This window comes from Rhinoraja longicauda, chromosome 1 (assembly GCF_053455715.1).
Source record: "Rhinoraja longicauda isolate Sanriku21f chromosome 1, sRhiLon1.1, whole genome shotgun sequence".
Lineage (NCBI taxonomy): Eukaryota > Metazoa > Chordata > Chondrichthyes > Rajiformes > Arhynchobatidae > Rhinoraja > Rhinoraja longicauda.
In genome coordinates, this window is record NC_135953.1 from 64,979,201 (window position 1) to 64,997,503 (window position 18,303).

The 18,303-nt window shown below is 41.5% G+C and overlaps 1 long non-coding RNA gene across 4 annotated transcripts in view; it reads right to left on the minus strand.

The window, feature by feature from the left end:
* The window catches only part of LOC144593454 (uncharacterized), a 120,964-nt gene that overhangs the window by 12,326 nt on the left and 90,335 nt on the right, over positions 1–18,303 (minus strand). For 2 of the 4 annotated variants that reach the window (XR_013547253.1, XR_013547255.1), the window contains one exon: positions 17,735–17,816. This is a non-coding gene — a long non-coding RNA (uncharacterized LOC144593454). Of the gene's footprint in view, positions 1–17,125; positions 17,817–18,303 lie in introns of those variants that run through there. The other 2 variants (XR_013547258.1, XR_013547254.1) reach the window with 1 other exon arrangement.

The window sequence follows — 18,303 nt, forward strand, 5'->3', positions numbered from 1 at the left end:
AAAAGGTAAGTGAACGGGTGGGAAAATGTGATATCATTCAGTGCAGTGCACAAAACAGAAAGTACTTTTAAAATGATGACAGATTAGAAATGTCAATGTTCAAAGAGTCCCCGATGTCCTTCTGTGCAAGTCACTGGAAGAGTTAACATGAAGGTGAAGCAAGTAATTAGAACACAGAACATGGAACAGTACAGCACAGGAATGGGCCCTTTGACCCACAATGTCCATGCTGAGCATGATGTCAAGTTAAACTGATGTCATCTGCCTGTACATGATCCATATCCACCTATTCCCTGCACTTCCATGTACCTATCTAAAATCCTATTAAAATCCGCTAATGTATCTGTCCCCACCAGCACCCATGGCAATGTGATCCAGGCCCCAACTACTCTGTGTAAAAAACTTGCCCTGCACAATTCCATTCAACTTTTACCCTTTCACTTTAAAGCTATGCCCTCAGGTGTTGGACATTTTCACCCAGGGGGAAACAAAGTTATGGCTGTCTAGCCTATCTATGTCTCTCATAAATTTGTATATTTCTATCAAGTCTCCCCTGAACCTCCAAAAACAAATGACTGGTAGTTGACCAGGACTTACATAGAAACATAGTAAATAGGTGCAGGAGGAGGCCATTTGGCCCTTCGAGCCAGCACCGCCATTCATTGTGATCATGGCTGATCATCCACAATCAGTAACCCGTGCCTGCCTTCTCCCCATATTTCTTGATTCCACTAGCCCCTAGAGCTCTATCTAACTCTCTTTTAAATTCATCCAGTGAATTGCCCTCTATTGCCTTCTGTGGCAGAGAATTCCACAAATTCACAACTCTCTGGGTGAAAAGGTTTATTCTCATCTCAGTTTTAAATGGCCTCCCCTTTATTCTTAGACCGTGGCCCCTGGTTCTGGACTCCCCCAATATTAGGACCATTTTTCCTGCATCTAGCTTGTCCATATAAGATAAAACATATAAGGTATGTATAAACATTATAAACATATATGATTTTATATGTCCATAAAACATATAATTTTATATGTTTCTATAAGATCCCCACTCATCCTTCTAAATTCCAGTGAATACAAGCCCAGTCTTTCCAATTTTTCCAATCTTTCCTCATATGACAGTCCCGCCATCCCGGGGATTAACCTTGTGAACCTACTCCGCACTGCCTCAATAGCAAAAATGTCCTTCCTCAAATTAGGAGACCAAAACTGCACACAATAATCCAGATGTGGTCTCACCAGAGCCCTGTACAACTGCAGATGGAACTATTTATTCATATACTCAAATCCTCTTGTTATGAAGGCCAACATGCCATTAGCTTTCTTCACTGACTGCTGTACCTACATGTTTACTTTCAGTGACTGGTGTACAAGGACACGCAGGTCTCATTGCACTTCCCTTTTTTCTAATCTGACACCATTGGGATAATAATCTGCCTCCTTGTTCTTGCCGCCAAAGTGGATAACCTCACATTATACATTACAGATATCTTACAGATACCTCACAGATACATTATACTGCATCTGCCATGCATCTGCCCTCTCACTCAACCTGTCCAAGTCACCCTGCAACGTCCTAGCATCTTCTTCGCAGTTCACAGAGCCACCCAGCTTTGTGTCATCTGCAAATTTGCTGCTGTTACTTTTAATCCCTTTATCTAAATATTGTAAATAGTTGCAGCCCCAGCACTGAGCGTTGTGGCACTCCACTCGCCACTGCCTGACATTCTGACAGGAACCCATTTATTCCTACTCTTTGTTTCCTGTCTGCCAACCAATTCTCTATCCATGTCAATACTCTACCCCCAATACCATGTGCTCTAATTTTGCCCACAAATCTACTGTGTGGGACCTTATCAAAGGCTTTCTGAAAGTCCAGATATACTACATCCACTGGCTCTCCTTCATCCATTTTACTTCTCACATCCTCAAAAAATTCCAGAAGATTAGTCGAGCAGGATTTCCCCTTCATGAATCCATGCTGACTTGGACCAATCCTTTTACTGCTATCCAAATGTGCCGTTATTACTTGTTTAATAATTGATTCCAGCATCTTCCCCAGTTATGTCAGGCTAACTGGTCTATAATTCCCCGTTTTCTCTTTCGCTCCTTTCTTGAAAAGTGGGATAACATTGGTAACCCTCCAATCCACAGGAACTAATCTCCAGTGATTCTGCCTGACCTGCTGCATTAATTAATACGTTTATTGGCCAAGTATGCATATACAAGGAATGTGCCTTGGTGCTCTGCTCACAAATGACAACACAAACATACAGTTAACAATTAAGAATAAAGCATAAACACATCAAAACAATAAGGATACACCATTACGGTCTAAACATGTGGGTGAAAATAAACCAGAGCAAAAAAGAGACTACAGACTTTGGTTATTGAGTAGAACTATCACTTGTGGAAAAAAGCTGTTCTAATGTCTGGCTGTGGCTGCTTTGACAGTCCGGAGTCGCCTTCCAGAGGGAAGTGCTTCAAAGAGTTTGTGGCCAGGGTGAGAAGGGTCACAGATGATCTTGCCCGCTCGCTTCCTGGCCCTTGCAGTGTACAGTTCATCAATGGGGGGAAGGTTGCAGCCAACAACCTTCTCAGCTGATCAAACGACCCGTTGCAGCCTCCGGATCTTCAAATGCATTACAGCAGAGTATCCTTCCCAGTGGTTATGGATAGTTCCTTCTGCGTGAATCTCTCAAACTGTATGAGGCTAACTACAGCACTTTGTATCCTTTTTTTGTAAACCGGCATCCACAGTTCCTTCTTTCTACTCTTGTGAACATTTTATTGTTTGTTCCTTAACGTTGCTGCCGAGCTCTTTTCACTTCATCGTGCTGTCCCACTCTAAAACAAGACTACTGACATTGACGTTAGCAGCAATGGCAATATTACACCGGTACCCCCTCTTCACTGGGCTTACCTCCCACACCACAATTTTCACCCTTGTCTGATCTCCTCTGGATTACGGCGACAAAGATTCGGGGCCTACTGGGAAATAGTTAACACAGGACACCACGGCTCAGCAATACCTGCCATGTGACTGTTCACACTGGAGGAGTGAGAGTGGGAGGAGAAGCAAGTCAAACCTTCAGGCTGACAAGTGACATTTGCGGGGGAGTGCTGAAGAAGTACTAGAAATGGATTAATAATTTATAAGTAGTTTCTTAAATTACCACAGATGTACTTTACATTTAAATTTCTAATTTCACGTTGGATATAAAGAATGTATATTTTTAGATTCTGGTTACACCTGTTCTTAATTGACTAAATTGATGAAATAGATTGATAAATTAGCATTAAACATGAATTTAATCCAACTGAGCATCCATATATTTTCCAGCATCTTGTCTAAAACCATCTTTGCTGTTCACTGAAAAATAAATTGAAAGTTTTCTTCAGTTTTTGGTACATTAAAGGTCTAATGAAAAAAAGATAAGGAAAGTTTTAGAGTGGGTCAGTTATGTGAGCTGTTCTCATTATGAAGCTTAATGTAATTGACCTGAAAGTTGAGAAACAGAGACACAGGATCTGTTGTGTTTTAAATTAGTCTTTGGTATGCTTAAGCAGAAAGCGGTGAGACCAAATAATAGAACAATTCAATACAAGACAAATTTGTTCAATTTTAGATCTGAAGTAAGATTATTAATCCAAAATATTAATGGTTTATCTAAAGACTCCTGCCATCTGACTTGCTGTGTATTTTGTGTTTTCATTTCACATTAAAAAAATGGTTTGTGGTACATTTTAAAACGTAATCTCATTCTTTTCCCAAAACGTTTAGAGTGTCTTCCTCAGAAAACAAATGTTTGAAACATTTTGTAGTCGAATGTCTTATCCAGGCACATTTCGAGCTCCGGCCACACAATATACCTTAAATCACAATGTTTTGCTAAATTTAGCTTTAGTTCATCTTGAACTCATTTGCATAATTGCACACACAAGTTATTTTATGAACTAGCATAATTGGGGAGTGTAATTCTTTTTCGTTTATCAAAATATATTCATTAATATATCTGGTGCAATCTTATTATAGAATCGAAAATGAGATTACCGTTAAAAGTAATAATTAAAATGCTCAACTCTCCCTCTACGAATTCTGCAATCTTAAAACACTGAAATAAAGTGACAAAAAACCCGCCATACTGACATTTTCACTGGATTCATTGATGTACACTAATTAGTTTGTTGGCTCTTTTTGACACAGGAAATGTTTAAAAATCTGTCTACCAGAGCTTGTGCATCAAAAGAAACCAGTGCGTTTTGAATGGCCTCCACCAGCATGTGTATAGGGAGGCAGTGGATGGAAAATCAGCATGTCCACAATATTGACTTGGGCTAGTGGCCAGCACAGTGAGTGTGGGCAAATTTCACCATAACATTTGATCACAACATTTCTGATCAAAGACACTTGACTTACATTTGGCTTGGCTTTAATGTCCCACAAAGTTTTGCCTTGCTTTGGTCAGTTTCAAATGGATTGTGCTGATAAAATTGGAGTGATTGAGAAATTTGTCTTAGGAACTGTGGAGTAAATGCATATGAGAAGAAAAGATGCATAAGATGGAAATGCAGATGCTGGTTTATTAAGATAGACACACAAAAAACTGGAGTAACTCAGCGGGACAGGCACCATCTCTGTAGAGAAGGAGTTGGTGACGTTTCGGGTCGAGACCCTTCTTCAGACTGGTTAGGGATAAGGGAAACGAGAGATATAGACAATGACGTGGACAGATAAAGAACAATGAATGAAAGATATGCAAAAAAGTAACGATGATAAAGGAAACAGGCCATTGTTTGGTGTTTGTAGGGTGAAAATGAGAAGCTAGTGTGATTTGGACAGGGGAGGGATAGAGAGAGAGGGAATGCTGGGATTACCTGAAGTGAGAGAAATCAATATTCATACCACTGTAAGCTGCCCAAGGGAAATATGAGATGCTGTTCCTCCAATTTACGTTTCGCCTCACTCTGACAATGGAGGAGACCTAGGACAGAAAGGTCTGTGTAGGAATGGGAAGGAGAATTAAAGTGTCCAGCAACCGGGAGATCAGGTAGGTTCACACTGGCTGAATGAAGTCATTTGGACAGGTACTTGGATTGGAAAGGTTTAGAGGAATATGGGCCAAATGTGGGCAGGTGGGGCTAGTGTAAGTGGGGCACCTTGAACGGCATGGGCAAGCTGGGCTGAAGGGCCTATTTCCATGCTGTATGACTCTTTCACTCAGTTGAGCACTGTGATCACGTGTTGTCTTTCCAAATTAATATTACATTTTTCTTTCATTTTCTCATGCTGTTAAAGCTTTATTTTTTCCTGGTTTTTCCGAGAACATGTTGTTCAATTTTTCTGTAATGAATTGTCTGACATGGCAAGTCCCCATTGACCTGAGGAGAACCTCTATTAGTATCAAAACAACTAATTGCTTTGTCAGAAATTTTCCACAGCTCCTTGTCAGAAAAATGTGTTTTCTTTCATCACTATTCCTTTTTTATGTGTATTCGCCGAGCATATTGAGAGGGCTCATTCATTTTATCTTTTACAAGGTGAATCTAAACATTGTATTTTAATGGGTCAATTTGAAGATTATCCCTTTGTGGGGATTTTTAATTTAATCTTTATTGAACACATCAACAGAATTTGTTGCCTCACTGGAAGTATTTGCCATTTCCAAACATTGCAACGTAATGATAGCAATGCAGATTATTAGCTCCAAATCCTGGTTTGGTTTTTGTACTTAGAGTTATGTTCGCTGAGAGCCATCAGATGACCTTGGGCAATATACTCAAAAATGTGTTCTCACGCTAAGCAGATTTACTAAAAGCACATTACAGTAAAATATGTGCTTCATGTCCGAGACTTCACATTTTGAGAGAGCAGTCATAAAAGTGTGTTTAATGCACTTAGCCAAGGGCAGATTTGTTCTCCATTGATTGAATGCATCTTTGCCTTGCCTGCATGTTTTTGGAATGTGGGAGGAAACTGGAGCACCCGGAGGAAACCCACCGAGAGAACATGCAAACTCCGTACAGATAGCATCCGTGGTCAGGATTGAATTCGGGTCTCTGGCGCTGTTAGGCAGCGACTCTACCACTGCGTCACTGTGCCGCCCTAATATTACAATGTTACAGAAACATTTCGAATTGCTGCATAAATACAAAATTTAAGGTTAAATATTGGACATTTACTTGGCATTATCAACTGGAGGTTTATGCAGAGCAATAGACACTTGGACAGGTACATGGATAGGAAAGATTCATGGCGACATGAGCCAAATGCAGGCAAATTTGACTAGGTTCGATAGGACATCTAGGTTTGCACAGATGAGTTGGGCCAAAGGGCCTGTTTGTGTGCTGTATGACGAACGTTTTGGGTTGAGACCCTTCTTCAGACTGAGAGTTAGGGGGAAGGAAACGAGAGATATAGACAGTACTTAGGAGAAATGAATGGAAGATATGCAAAAAGCAACGATAATCAAGGAAATGTGGGGCACACAATAGGCCATGGTTGGCGTTGGAATACGTGACCAGGAGTATACAGACCGAGGAACTCAACAGAATGAAAGTGAAACTAGTACGATGCTTAGGGTGGGGGAGGGAGAGAGAGAGGATGCAAGGATTACTTGAAGTTGGAGAAATCCTAATTCATACTGTTGGGTTGTAAGTTGCCCAAGCAAAATATAAGATGCTTTTCCTCCAATTTACATTTGGCCTCACTCTGACAATGGAGGAGGCCCAGGCCAGAAAGGTCAGTATAGGAATGGGAAGGGGAGTTAAAGTGTTTGGCACTTTCTTGCACTTCTATCTGTGCTACCATGACTTTCAATTCACACTTTCAAAATCTCCAGGTCCCATCCTCTCCATGATTCTCTCTCTATAGTGGCTCAAATTTAGTTGTAGGGCAATTCCAAATAGCTGCTCAAAGCAACTCACATTTCAGAATCCCGGAGTAGCTTTAAAGCAATGCAATTTATCAACAATATTGGGGTTTCTTCCTATAAAAGCAACCATCAAACAATAATGGAAACTGCATGTTAAAATCATTATAATTAACCTCTGCCAAAGGTTGGCAGGCAGCCTTCCTTCCACTCACAGTCCAGGATTAAACATGCAATTAAATCTATTTCCCCAATTTTGGGACCTTAGCAATTTAGAGTCGTTTTTCCTCAATTAAAATCTTCTCTTTGCCTCAAAACACACACACTTCAGCTTTTCTTTGCATTATTGAAATTGGGCAATATTGGATGCTGCCCTGGGTCCACAGATGACAGTTAACTGAATGTTTGATGCAGTAGCCACACTGCCTGTAAATGCTCAGTGTGGCCAGAAGTGAAGGGTTCCTGCAGAGTCCACATAGAACATAAAACATACAGGGACAGGCCCCTCGACCCACAAAGTCTGTACCGAACATAATACCAAATTAAACAATTTGCATTTGGTTACATATAATTCACATCCCTCCAATCCATGCATATTGTAATGCCTATCTAAAAGCCTATTAACATCACTATCGTATCTGCAGAAAGTATGACGTGATGGTTCAGCTCAAACAGGGATGTGGATTGTGCTAATGGGAACCACGGACAAAGCCTAAAAGTAGAGACATGGAATGCAGCAGTGATGACAACCAAGTTTCAGGAACTTCATTGATTATGTTATAGTGCACACATCATTGTAACAGAAAATTGGATCTACTGTCAACTAAGAGACTTGTGGGCAATCATTTTATTCTGTTTGTTACCTAATTAAGTCTTTCCTTAGGCTCCATTCTGTAATCAAGACCTAGTTTTACTGTTAATCAAGTTTCTGTGTAATCTTGTCATCTGAGAATATAAAAACTGTACCAAAGTTGCACTCGGTAGATCAGCATTGACTGGTCTCCTGGTGCACACCAGTTTGAATAAATTAGCCATTACTTCGTACACCAACTCTGCATGGCCTTTCCATTTTATTCCTACAGTCCATTTTAATTCTCTTTATAGTTACCACAATAAAATTCTGTGTTACATTCTATTTTAGATGTGGCTAAAAATTCAATAGTGTAGTGTTGCTTATTTAAGTGACTGAAAAATGAATTTTTCCCCAGAGTTTATGGAAAGTGTCTATGACCATTTCCAGGTCATTGTGTGATACTCTGGAAATGTAACTAATGCATTTCCTGGCATGAGTTCCACTTTCCCATCAGATACACATCTAGATACATGTCAAATGATTGTTTGGATTGTTCCCAAGGAAATTAGCCAACATTGTCCTAAGGAGTGACCTTCACTGTTTATGTGTGAGAAACTAGGTTTAATAATTCTATGCAGGATTAAGGTAAATCACAGTTCCTCACAGAACTGGGCTCCCAAGCTGATTTAATATTCATTTAGTTTATACCCTGACATAATCTTCTAATTGCCCTAAATGCAGAGGTTTTCCACTCCAGGCCTCAACTATTTCTCCAATGCACCAACCTCAGTCACCTCCAAGCTCAACCTCCAAAGCATCTCACCCTCTCTGACACCAGGTTTCTGATTCAGCATCTCCAACCTGACCCTGGGCTCAACAAGTTCTTTGTTATTTGTATACCGCCTCATGACATTCAAGCCCTGATTGCACCTCAAGTACAACAACTAGGCCTCATGCCTAGACCATATTATAAATTTGGTTACAGATCTTCCCTATTCTCTGACTACTCTGACTAAATAAAAAATGCATTATTACTCAACCTGATTTTGTTCTGGGATACCATATTTTTTCTCATTCACCTGTCAGCATCAGAGGAAGATGTTTAAGTGAATGGCAGGGCTTTGGGAAGTGTTGTAGTAAAGAGGGATCTAGGAGTGCAGGTAAATAGTTCCTTGAAAGTGAAGTCGCAGGCAGATAAGGTGGTCAAAAATGCTTTTGGCACTTTGGCCATCAGTCAGAATATTGAGTATAGAAGTTGGGGAGGTCATGTTGCAGTTGTATAAGGTCACATTTAGAATATTGTGTTCAATTTTGGGCACCATGTTATAGGAAAGATGTTATCAAGCCGGAAAGGGGCAGAGAAGATTTGCGAGTATGTTGCCAGGACTAATGGCCCTGAGCTATAAGGCTTGGACACTATTCCTTCGAGCACAGGAGGATGAGGGGTAATCTTAAAGAAGGGTAAAAAAATGTGAGAGGAATAGATCAGGTAAATGCCCTTGCCCATAGATGGGAAATCGAGATTCAGAGGAGATAGGTTTAATGTGAGGGGGAAAGATTTAAAAGGAACTTGAGGGGTAACGTTTTTGCACAAGGGTGTTGGGTGTATGGAATAAACTGCCCAAGGGGACAGGTACTATCACAATGTTTAAGAGGCATTTACATGGATAAGATAGGTCCTCCTATGGATAAGAGCGATATGGGCTAATCACAGGCAGGTGGGACTAGTATAGATGGGACATGTTTGTCGGTGTGGGCAAGTTGGGCCGATGGACCTGTTTCCATGCTGCAGGACTCTATGACTCTAAGTGGCTGCCCAGTAATACACAATACACACATAGCACTACTGAGGTACACAACTGTGGAATGCAAAAAAATGTTCTTTGGTGTGCCACACAATGACCACCCAGGTCATTTTTATGGTGCTCTATGATGCTTAAATTATGGAAAAGACTGCTAGAGTCTATATTATTCAATCTGTGAGGTACTGTCAAGGAATCTAAAAACGTGCTTAGATTCCTAATATACTGCACTAAAAGGTTTATAAACCACACAGCCATTCTTGAGAGCAAAAGAAAGTAACTAACCTCTATGTAGGAATAAATCCCTCTGCGCTAAATGTAGCGGTGTAACATAATGCTTTTTATCTACGAGTTCTACGCTTGATCCTACCAAGCGATACTTTTCATTTCCATGCAGCTTTTCAATTTTTATAAAGAGAACAGGAAAGTACATTAGTTTCAGGGTAGGATTGGCTTAAAGTTGGTCAAAATTGCTTTATCCGAGTCTGTGATTTAACTGATACCAAAAGTTTATATCTATAATTTAAAAAACTATTGTGGTGAGATTACTATAATTTTCAAATACATTTTGTATATTGAATTGAAATTGCTATAAGAATTGCGATTAGTAATGCGTATATCAAATACATTAAGTCGAATAACATACAAAATGATTGTGAGTTGTCATAGCACATATTTAGCGTTGCAAGAGATTTCAAAATGTTAGTGAATTCAATGAACCATTGCCTAAAATTAATGTAAAAACTTGAAATGCTCTCCGTTTACAAGATGGCATATTAAAGTTATTCATCAAATTATGTTATTCTGCCGTTTTGCATAATGGGAAATCTTGTTTAAACACTCGTAGAATTGCTGTGCTTTGCAAGTGCACTGACTCTTGATGCATTTTCAATTTTTGCTGCACATGGCAAAACAGACACTACAACGAGGCCATGGGGATTGGATTGCATGATAATATATTAGTGCCCATCACCAAATTTACACTGAATGGTGTACTAGAAAATGGTTGTACAATCTCAGCATGAGACAGACAAGTGGGTATTAGGAGCAAGGGTTAGAGACTGTTGCTTTCTTGCATCAATAATTCATGCTGGGTTTGATCCCAGTGAATCACAGGAACATGAATCCTTTTAGTCAGAACACCTAAGGTTAAAATTTGAACATTCTTTCATCTAATTCCTTTACAGGCAGCTGATCAATTTAATCATTGATTTAATTGTGATCAGTTACTTTCCTTCTTACTTTTCTCATGCACTTAAAATAGCACACTTCTTGCTACTTTTAATATGTTTTAAGTATTTCTCTTTCAACTGGCACAGCTAATTAAAACATGCTTAGTTTTTTAATTGATTTTTTTGAGACCATGTCCAACTTTGTAAAATATCACATTCAATGAAATTACAAACCACATACTAGTGACATTTCAGTGTTTTGTAAGTCACCACTTGGAAGAAATTATATCCTTAGAGCTGGCATTGATGAAGATGCAGTTATCAGCAGCTTACAAAAGCCTCCACTCTCTTCTATTGGAATAGCACACATTCTCAATTAAGTTACCACTCCAATAATGTTTGGGCAAATTCCTCGGTGTGAATTTGGAGACACAACATTTCATAAATCCTGAATGTGGAATTTGAGATACTGACATCAACATCTATAAAAAATACATGACATGGAACTGTTTATTGTCATGCATCTTTTCAGCACTAATACAAATTATGAGGTATTGCAGAAAGAATTAGTTTTAGAGTCTCATATATCATTGAAAGAGCCCCTATGGCCCAACTTGCCCATGCTACCAAAATGTCCGAACTACACTCGTCCCACCTGCTCACGATTATTCCTTTAATATTTTCCTATCTATGTATCTGTCCAAATATATTTGAAATGTTGCAATGCTGACTAGACAGCACACAATAAAAAGCTTTTCACTGTACCTCGGTATATATGACAAAGCTAAACTAAAATAAACTAAACTAAACTAAACTAAACTTGCACCGGCTTCACCTCGTCTGGCAGCACGTTCCATTCATCCAACACCTTCATTTTGATTATTTTCAGAATGATTTTACAAATCATTGTAAAAATGCGTCATTGTAATCATCTGATACAGTTTCTTAAACACAGACTATTTTTTGTTGACATTGTTATTGTTACTCTGCCATTGAATCTTTCATTATTTTAATATGCAATTAATAAGGAGAAACATTTGCATGTATAGAAAAGCTGGCATGAGCTCAGGATGCTCCAAGAGGCCTGGAGCAATGACTCAAGTAGTTTTATGAAATGTAGCTGTTGAAATGTAGGCAGGAAATCTGACTAAGCAAGTTCCCAGAAATAGCACTGTGCCTATGACCTGGTAATTTTATTTGTTACATCGATTGGGGTACAAATACTGGCCAGGACACTGGAAACAACGCTCCATTGCTCATCTTCAAATAGAATGTCAAATGCTTAAACACCATCCCCAGTGAAAGCCCTGAACTCCATAAGTCGAATGTCGGTACATTGTACTCTGGCTCTGAAATTTATTCCATGAACTCTAGAGGCATAATTCACACAATGCCACTGCTATGTTGTGCGTTTAGCACTATCAAGCAGGAATGAATTTCTGTGCCAGGATGTTTGTATTCAAATTGGAGAGGAAATGAGGCCTCTGTTTAACACCTTTGATATAGCACCTTAGATACTGCAGTCTACCTAAAAATCGCTAATCAATATTGAGATTTAGATAGCCAAAGTAAATAAATAATGCTGGGATAACAACATTAATGGACCGGTTAAGTCATGATGTTAATTGAATTGTAAAGTGCTTTGTATAATTAGGATTATCCTTGCTCTGGGAAATGTCAGATTCCGCTCTATAGGATTCCATTGCTTTATTGGAAAGTATTGGAAAATTCTGTATGGAGATGCAAAAAAATGACACAAAGTGCTGGAGTAACTCAGCAGGTCAGGCAGCATCTCTGAAGAACATGGATAGGCGACTTTTTAGGTTAGAACCCTTCCTCAGACTCTGTTTCTGATTAATCCCATGGCCATAATCTGGGGGGGGGGATAGTGGAAGGGTGGGGGAGGGGGGGGTGGAGGAGGGGAGGGAGGGGAGGGGGAGAGGGAGGGGGAGGAGGGCAGGGAGGGGGGAGGAGGGGAAGGAGGGGGTGGAGGGGAGGGGGGTGGAGAGAGGGGGAGGAGAGGGGGGAGAGGGGAGGGGGATGTGGGGAGAGAGGGGAGGGGGGAGTGGGGGAGGGGGGAGTGGGGGAGGGGGGAGTGGGGGAGGAAGGAGTGGGGGAGGAGAGGGTGCTGCATCAATGCAGGAGAGGCAACCCTAGGGGGAGAGGGGGAGGGGGGGAGAAGGAGAGGGGAGGAGGGGGGGAGGGAGGTGGAGGGGGAGGAGGGGGAGGGGGAGGGAGGGGAGGGAGGGAGGGGGAGTGGGGGGAGAGGGGGGGGGGAGTGGGGGAGGAGAGGGTGCTGCACCAATGCAGGAGTGTTTTGGGCCCAATGGGTCCACTTGTCTAGTTGTTAATTAAAAGGCTGCACTGTTAAGTAAGGTGTCTTATGGGCTGGAATTGGCGATGAATATCTTTGGGAGCCGATGGAGTTTGTTGGAAAAGGTGATGGAACAGGGATGGGAGTGGATACCATAAATTGAGGGCTTTAGATTTAGTTTAGTTTAGAGATACAGTGCGTAAACAGGCCCTTCGGCACACCAAGTCCGCGCCGACCAGCGATCCCCGTACACTAGCATTATCTTATACACTCGGGACAATTTACAATTTTTTTTTACCAAAGCCAATTAACTACAAACCTGTATGCGTGGGAGAAAACTGGAGCACCCAGAGAAAACCCACACGGTCACAGGAAGAACGTGCAAATTCCGTAAAGACAGCGCCCCTAGTCAGGATCGAACCCAGGGATTTGACACTGTAAGCAGCAACTTTACCGCTGTGTCACTGTGCCACCACTGCCTCAGATGAAGTAAATTGGATCTAAATTCCTTAGCAGAGGAATCACAGCATTTGATAGAAAGACGAGGAGATGGTTTTCACACAGAGAGTGATGAAAGTCTGGAACTCACCACCTATGAAAGAGTCGCAGAGGCAAAAGTTTTCAACATATTGCACGTGTTTCACGTGTACAATTTTTAGATGCAGACATGAAGAGCTGTAACTTGTAAGGCAAGATTTATTTTCTTGTCTGGGATAGGCACAAAAGTTGCCTATGTTGTAAAATTGCTATGACAGTACTCTGGAGGATTTGCTGGATAGTTTGGAAAGAGACGAGAACAACCCTCCACCACTGGGACATGAAGAGCACATGAGCAACAGTGGGTGGTGACAAAGTCTGAGACGAACACCGACCACCTAGCTGCTGTGCCACAGAATATTTAATGGCCAAGGTCGATGAATACACCATCAAATCCCACGTTCCTGCAAAATACAGATGCAGGAGGCCAAGGATTTGGGTATTTTTAAAGCAGATATTGACAGGTTCTTGATTATTAAAGGTGACAAAGGCTAAGGGGAGAAGGCAGGTGAATGGGGGAAGGGAAAGATAAATCGGCCATGATTGAATGGTGAAGTAGACTCAATAGACAATAGACAATAGATGCAGGAGTAGGCCATTCGACCCTTCGAGCCAGCACCACCATTCACTGTGATCATGGCTGATCATGCACAATCAGTACCCCGTTCCTGCCTTCTCCCCATATCCTTTGACTCAGTTATCATTAAGACTCAATGGGTCAAATGGCCTAATTCTGCTCCAATGACTTATGAACTTATGATGTTTTGAACCTTTGCAAAACACCTTGTTACTCATTCCCAAATCCCTTTATTCATCAGGCTGGGGCCTTTTACTGAATGTGCCATCAGATCTGCTCACACCATTACACCAAACAGCACATCTTGTGGCCTCCACACACAGTCTGTGCTCTTTAGCCTGGCTGATGCATCACTCAAGCATCACTTGTCAGTATAATCCTCTCTCACAGAAGAGTTTACTGAGTAATTACAAGCAGCAACGGCAGACTGGTCGGTGGGTGGGAGAGCGGGGGAGGTAAGGTGCAGCTCAAGTGCGTTCCTGTTGTGGTGTCAGTGTACCATCCGTTATGAAGCTGCTACTGCGTCTGCAACTTGCAGCAGAGCCGTGACAATTGAGGATGACAATGAACTTCAGCATAGTAACACTAAATCTTCCCAAAATAACTTCTCATTTCCAAGCTGCGGTTGCTTTATGCATGAAAGAACACAAAGTGGGGGAGTAACTCAGCAGGTCAGGCAGCATCTCTGGAGAACATGAAAGGCAGCAGCTCCATCACTACGCTATTGTGTCACCTTTTATCTTTTATTTAGGCTCATTGGCTCCTAACTCATTCGTCCTGTTGTGCTTGAGACTTGGAAAAATGGCCACTTAAATCAGGCCCCACCACTGGCCATATCTTCCCATCCCCTCCCCTCTCTGTGTTCCGCAGAGACCGTTCCCTCCGTAACTCCCTGGTCCACTCGTCCCTTCCTACCCAAACCACCCCAACCCCGGGCACTTTGCCCTGCAACCGCACGAGATGCAACACCTGTCCCTTTACCTCCCCCCTCAACTCCATCCAAGGACCCAAACAGTCTTTCCAGGTGAGACAAAGGTTCACCTGCACCTCCTCCAACCTCATCTATTGCATCCGCTGCTCTAGATGTCAACTTATTTACATCGGCGAAACCAAGCGCAGGCTCGGCGATTGCTTCGCTGAACACCTGCGCTCGGTCCGCATTAACAAAACTGATCTCCCGGTGGCCGAGCACTTTAACTCCCCCTCCCATTCCCAGTCTGACCTTTCTGTCATGTGCCTCCAATGCCATAGTGAGGCCCACCGGAAATTGGAGGAACAATAGACAATAGACAATAGACAATAGGTGCAGGAGTAGGCCATTCAGCCCTTCGAGCCAGCACCGCCATTCAATGCGATCATGGCTGATCACTCTCAATCAATACCCTGTTCCTACCTTCTCCCCATACCCCCTCACTCCGCTATCCTTAAGAGCTCTATCCAGCTCTCTCTTGAAAGCATCCAATGAACTGGCCTCCACTGCCTTCTGAGGCAGAGAATTCCACACCTTCACCACTCTGACTGAAAAAGTTCTTCCTCATCTCCGTTCTAAATGGCCTACCCCTTATTCTTAAACTGTGGCCCCTTGTTCTGGACTCCCCCAATATTGGGAACATGTTTCCTGCCTCTAATGTATCCAATCCCCTAATTATCTTATATGTTTCAATAAGATCCCCCCTCATCCTTCTAAATTCCAGTGTATACAAGCCCAATTGCTCCAGCCTTTCAACATACGACAGTCCCGTCATTCCGGGAATTAACCTAGTGAACCTACACTGCACGCCCTCCATAGCAAGAATATCCTTCCTCAAATTTGGAGACCAAAACTGCACACAGTACTCCAGGTGCGGTCTCACCAGGGCCCGGTACAATTGCAGAAGGACCTCTTTGCTCCTATACTCAACTCCTCTTGTTATGAAGGCCAACATTCCATTGGCTTTCTTCACTGCCTGCTGTACCTGCATCAGGAACAGCACCTCATATTTCGCCTGGGCAGTTTGCAGCCCGGTGGTATTAACGTTGACTTCTCCAACTTCAGATAGTTCTTCTGTCCCTCCCTTCCCCTCCTCCTTCCCAGATCTCCCTCTATCTTCCTGTCTCCACCTATATCCTTCCTTTGTTCCGCCCCCCTGACATCAGTCTGAAGAAGGGTCTCGACCCGAAACGTCACCCATTCCCTCTCTCCCGAGATGCTGCCTGACCTGCTGAGTTACTCCAGCATTTTGTGAATAAATAGATTTAGCTAGAGTTTAGCAAACTTCTTTCCTACTTGCTACTTGGGCTAAAACAATATAGTTTTGTAAAGTCCCAATTATGACCATAATCTTGTTGTAAGGTGCCCAGAACAGCATGGCTGAATTTCTCTGTGTAATGTTGTGCCATGAGTATACTATAGAGTAAGTAATTGTGTTGCAGAGCTGTGGAAGTATCTGGCAAATATTGCTGTTTGATCCTAGGCCTTTTTACATTTAGGAATCAGGATTAGTGAAAACTGATTGGTTCTGACAAATCAGATCAGTGAAATTGAAAATCATGGTGGAGATTAATATTAGGCAGTGCTCCATTGTTGCCATGATTCTGGAGAACGTAATGTAGGAGCAATGTTTATGGGCATTACAGAAATTCCACCAACAAGTCACAAGTTAAATTTCCACTGGATGCTGAGATTTGATATATTTCACTCAATCTAACGTAATTAACACCAGTATTACCAAAATTACAGATTTTTTTCAGGGTGGCACGGTGGCACAGTGTGAAAGGGGTTGCCTTACAGCGCTTGCAGCACCGTAGATCCGGGTTCGATCCCAACTATGGGTGCTGTCTGTATGGAGTTAGCACGTTCTCCCTGTGACCGCATGGGGTTTCTCCAAGATCTTTGCTTTCGTCCCACACTCCAAAGACGTACAGGTTTGTAGGTTAATTGGCTTGGTATAAGTGTAAACTGTCCCTCGTGTGTATAGAATTGTGTTAACGTACAGGGATCCCTGGTCGGTGCAGACTCAATAGGCCAAAGGGCCTGTTTCTGCACTGTATATCCAAACTCAACTAAACTACAGATGCTAAGGAACTCGATTTCATGATAATCTTCCGATAGTTTTGAAATTCATCTTGCATTATCCTCTCCAAAAAAAATTGTTTTAATACACCGGCAGATTTCATTCTCTGAATTGCAAAATTAAATTAGGTCAGACAAATATGTAGTGCATTTTAATACGATGAATGCATTCGCTCAGAAAAGACTAGAGAGTGTTGGATATACTATGGTAGGTTTTATGCTGAAAACCTAGTTGTGCATCACTGAACAAATTTGTTTCCTTGGTAATATGAATAAAAATTTCAAATCATGCATGCCAATAGAGACCAAAAGCAATGAAAATATTCCCTTCAAAACATTTGCAGAATGGACATGAAATATGTATTTTATCTATATAGCTTTACAAATCTGTTGCTTATTTATCAGAGAATAGTATTGAATATATCTTCAGTCTTTTGTATCAATCATGTCTAGGCTTATGTAAATGGCTATACATGAGCTCGATTAAAATGCTAATACATAAATGTCAGTGTAATGCAAAAAATATATATCCTTTGATTGGGATAAAGCAAGAATATAATTAACAGTGGCAAAAAAAAATTTTGTAAATATTTAAATTTCTTTTTTCCTGCATACTGATCCCAACTTGGGTCTTCCTCCATGGTAGTTTGCTCCAGGGACATCACAGTGGGAACCATATCTATGCATCATGGAGTATCTGTATTGGAAACAAGAGGACATGAATTCAGGCAGTCATTCGGGAATGTCAGACGAGGAGATTGACTGGATTCGAAGACTATGTGGGAAGTAGAAAAGAATAATTGAAGAGGCAAAAATACAAGTTTTTGTCTTTCTCTTTAGGAAGGCAGCTAGATGTCAGCACAGTAGTGCAGTTGTAGAGCTGCTGCATTACAGTGCCAGTGACCGAGGTTTGATCTGGACTATGGGTGCTGTCTGTACAGAGTGACCGCCTGGGTTTTCTTCAGGTGCTTCAGTTTCCCCTCACAATCCAATGATGTACAGGTTTGTAGGTTAATTAGCTTCAGTAAAAATGGTATATTGTCCCTGGTGTGTACGATAGTGTTAGAGTGCGGGGTGATCACTGGTCCGTGTGGGTGTCGGTATCTTAGTAATTTATTAAGGTGTTTACATTTGTTATATTTGCATTTAAATGTCAAGTATATAGCAAATATGTAGTTGAATTC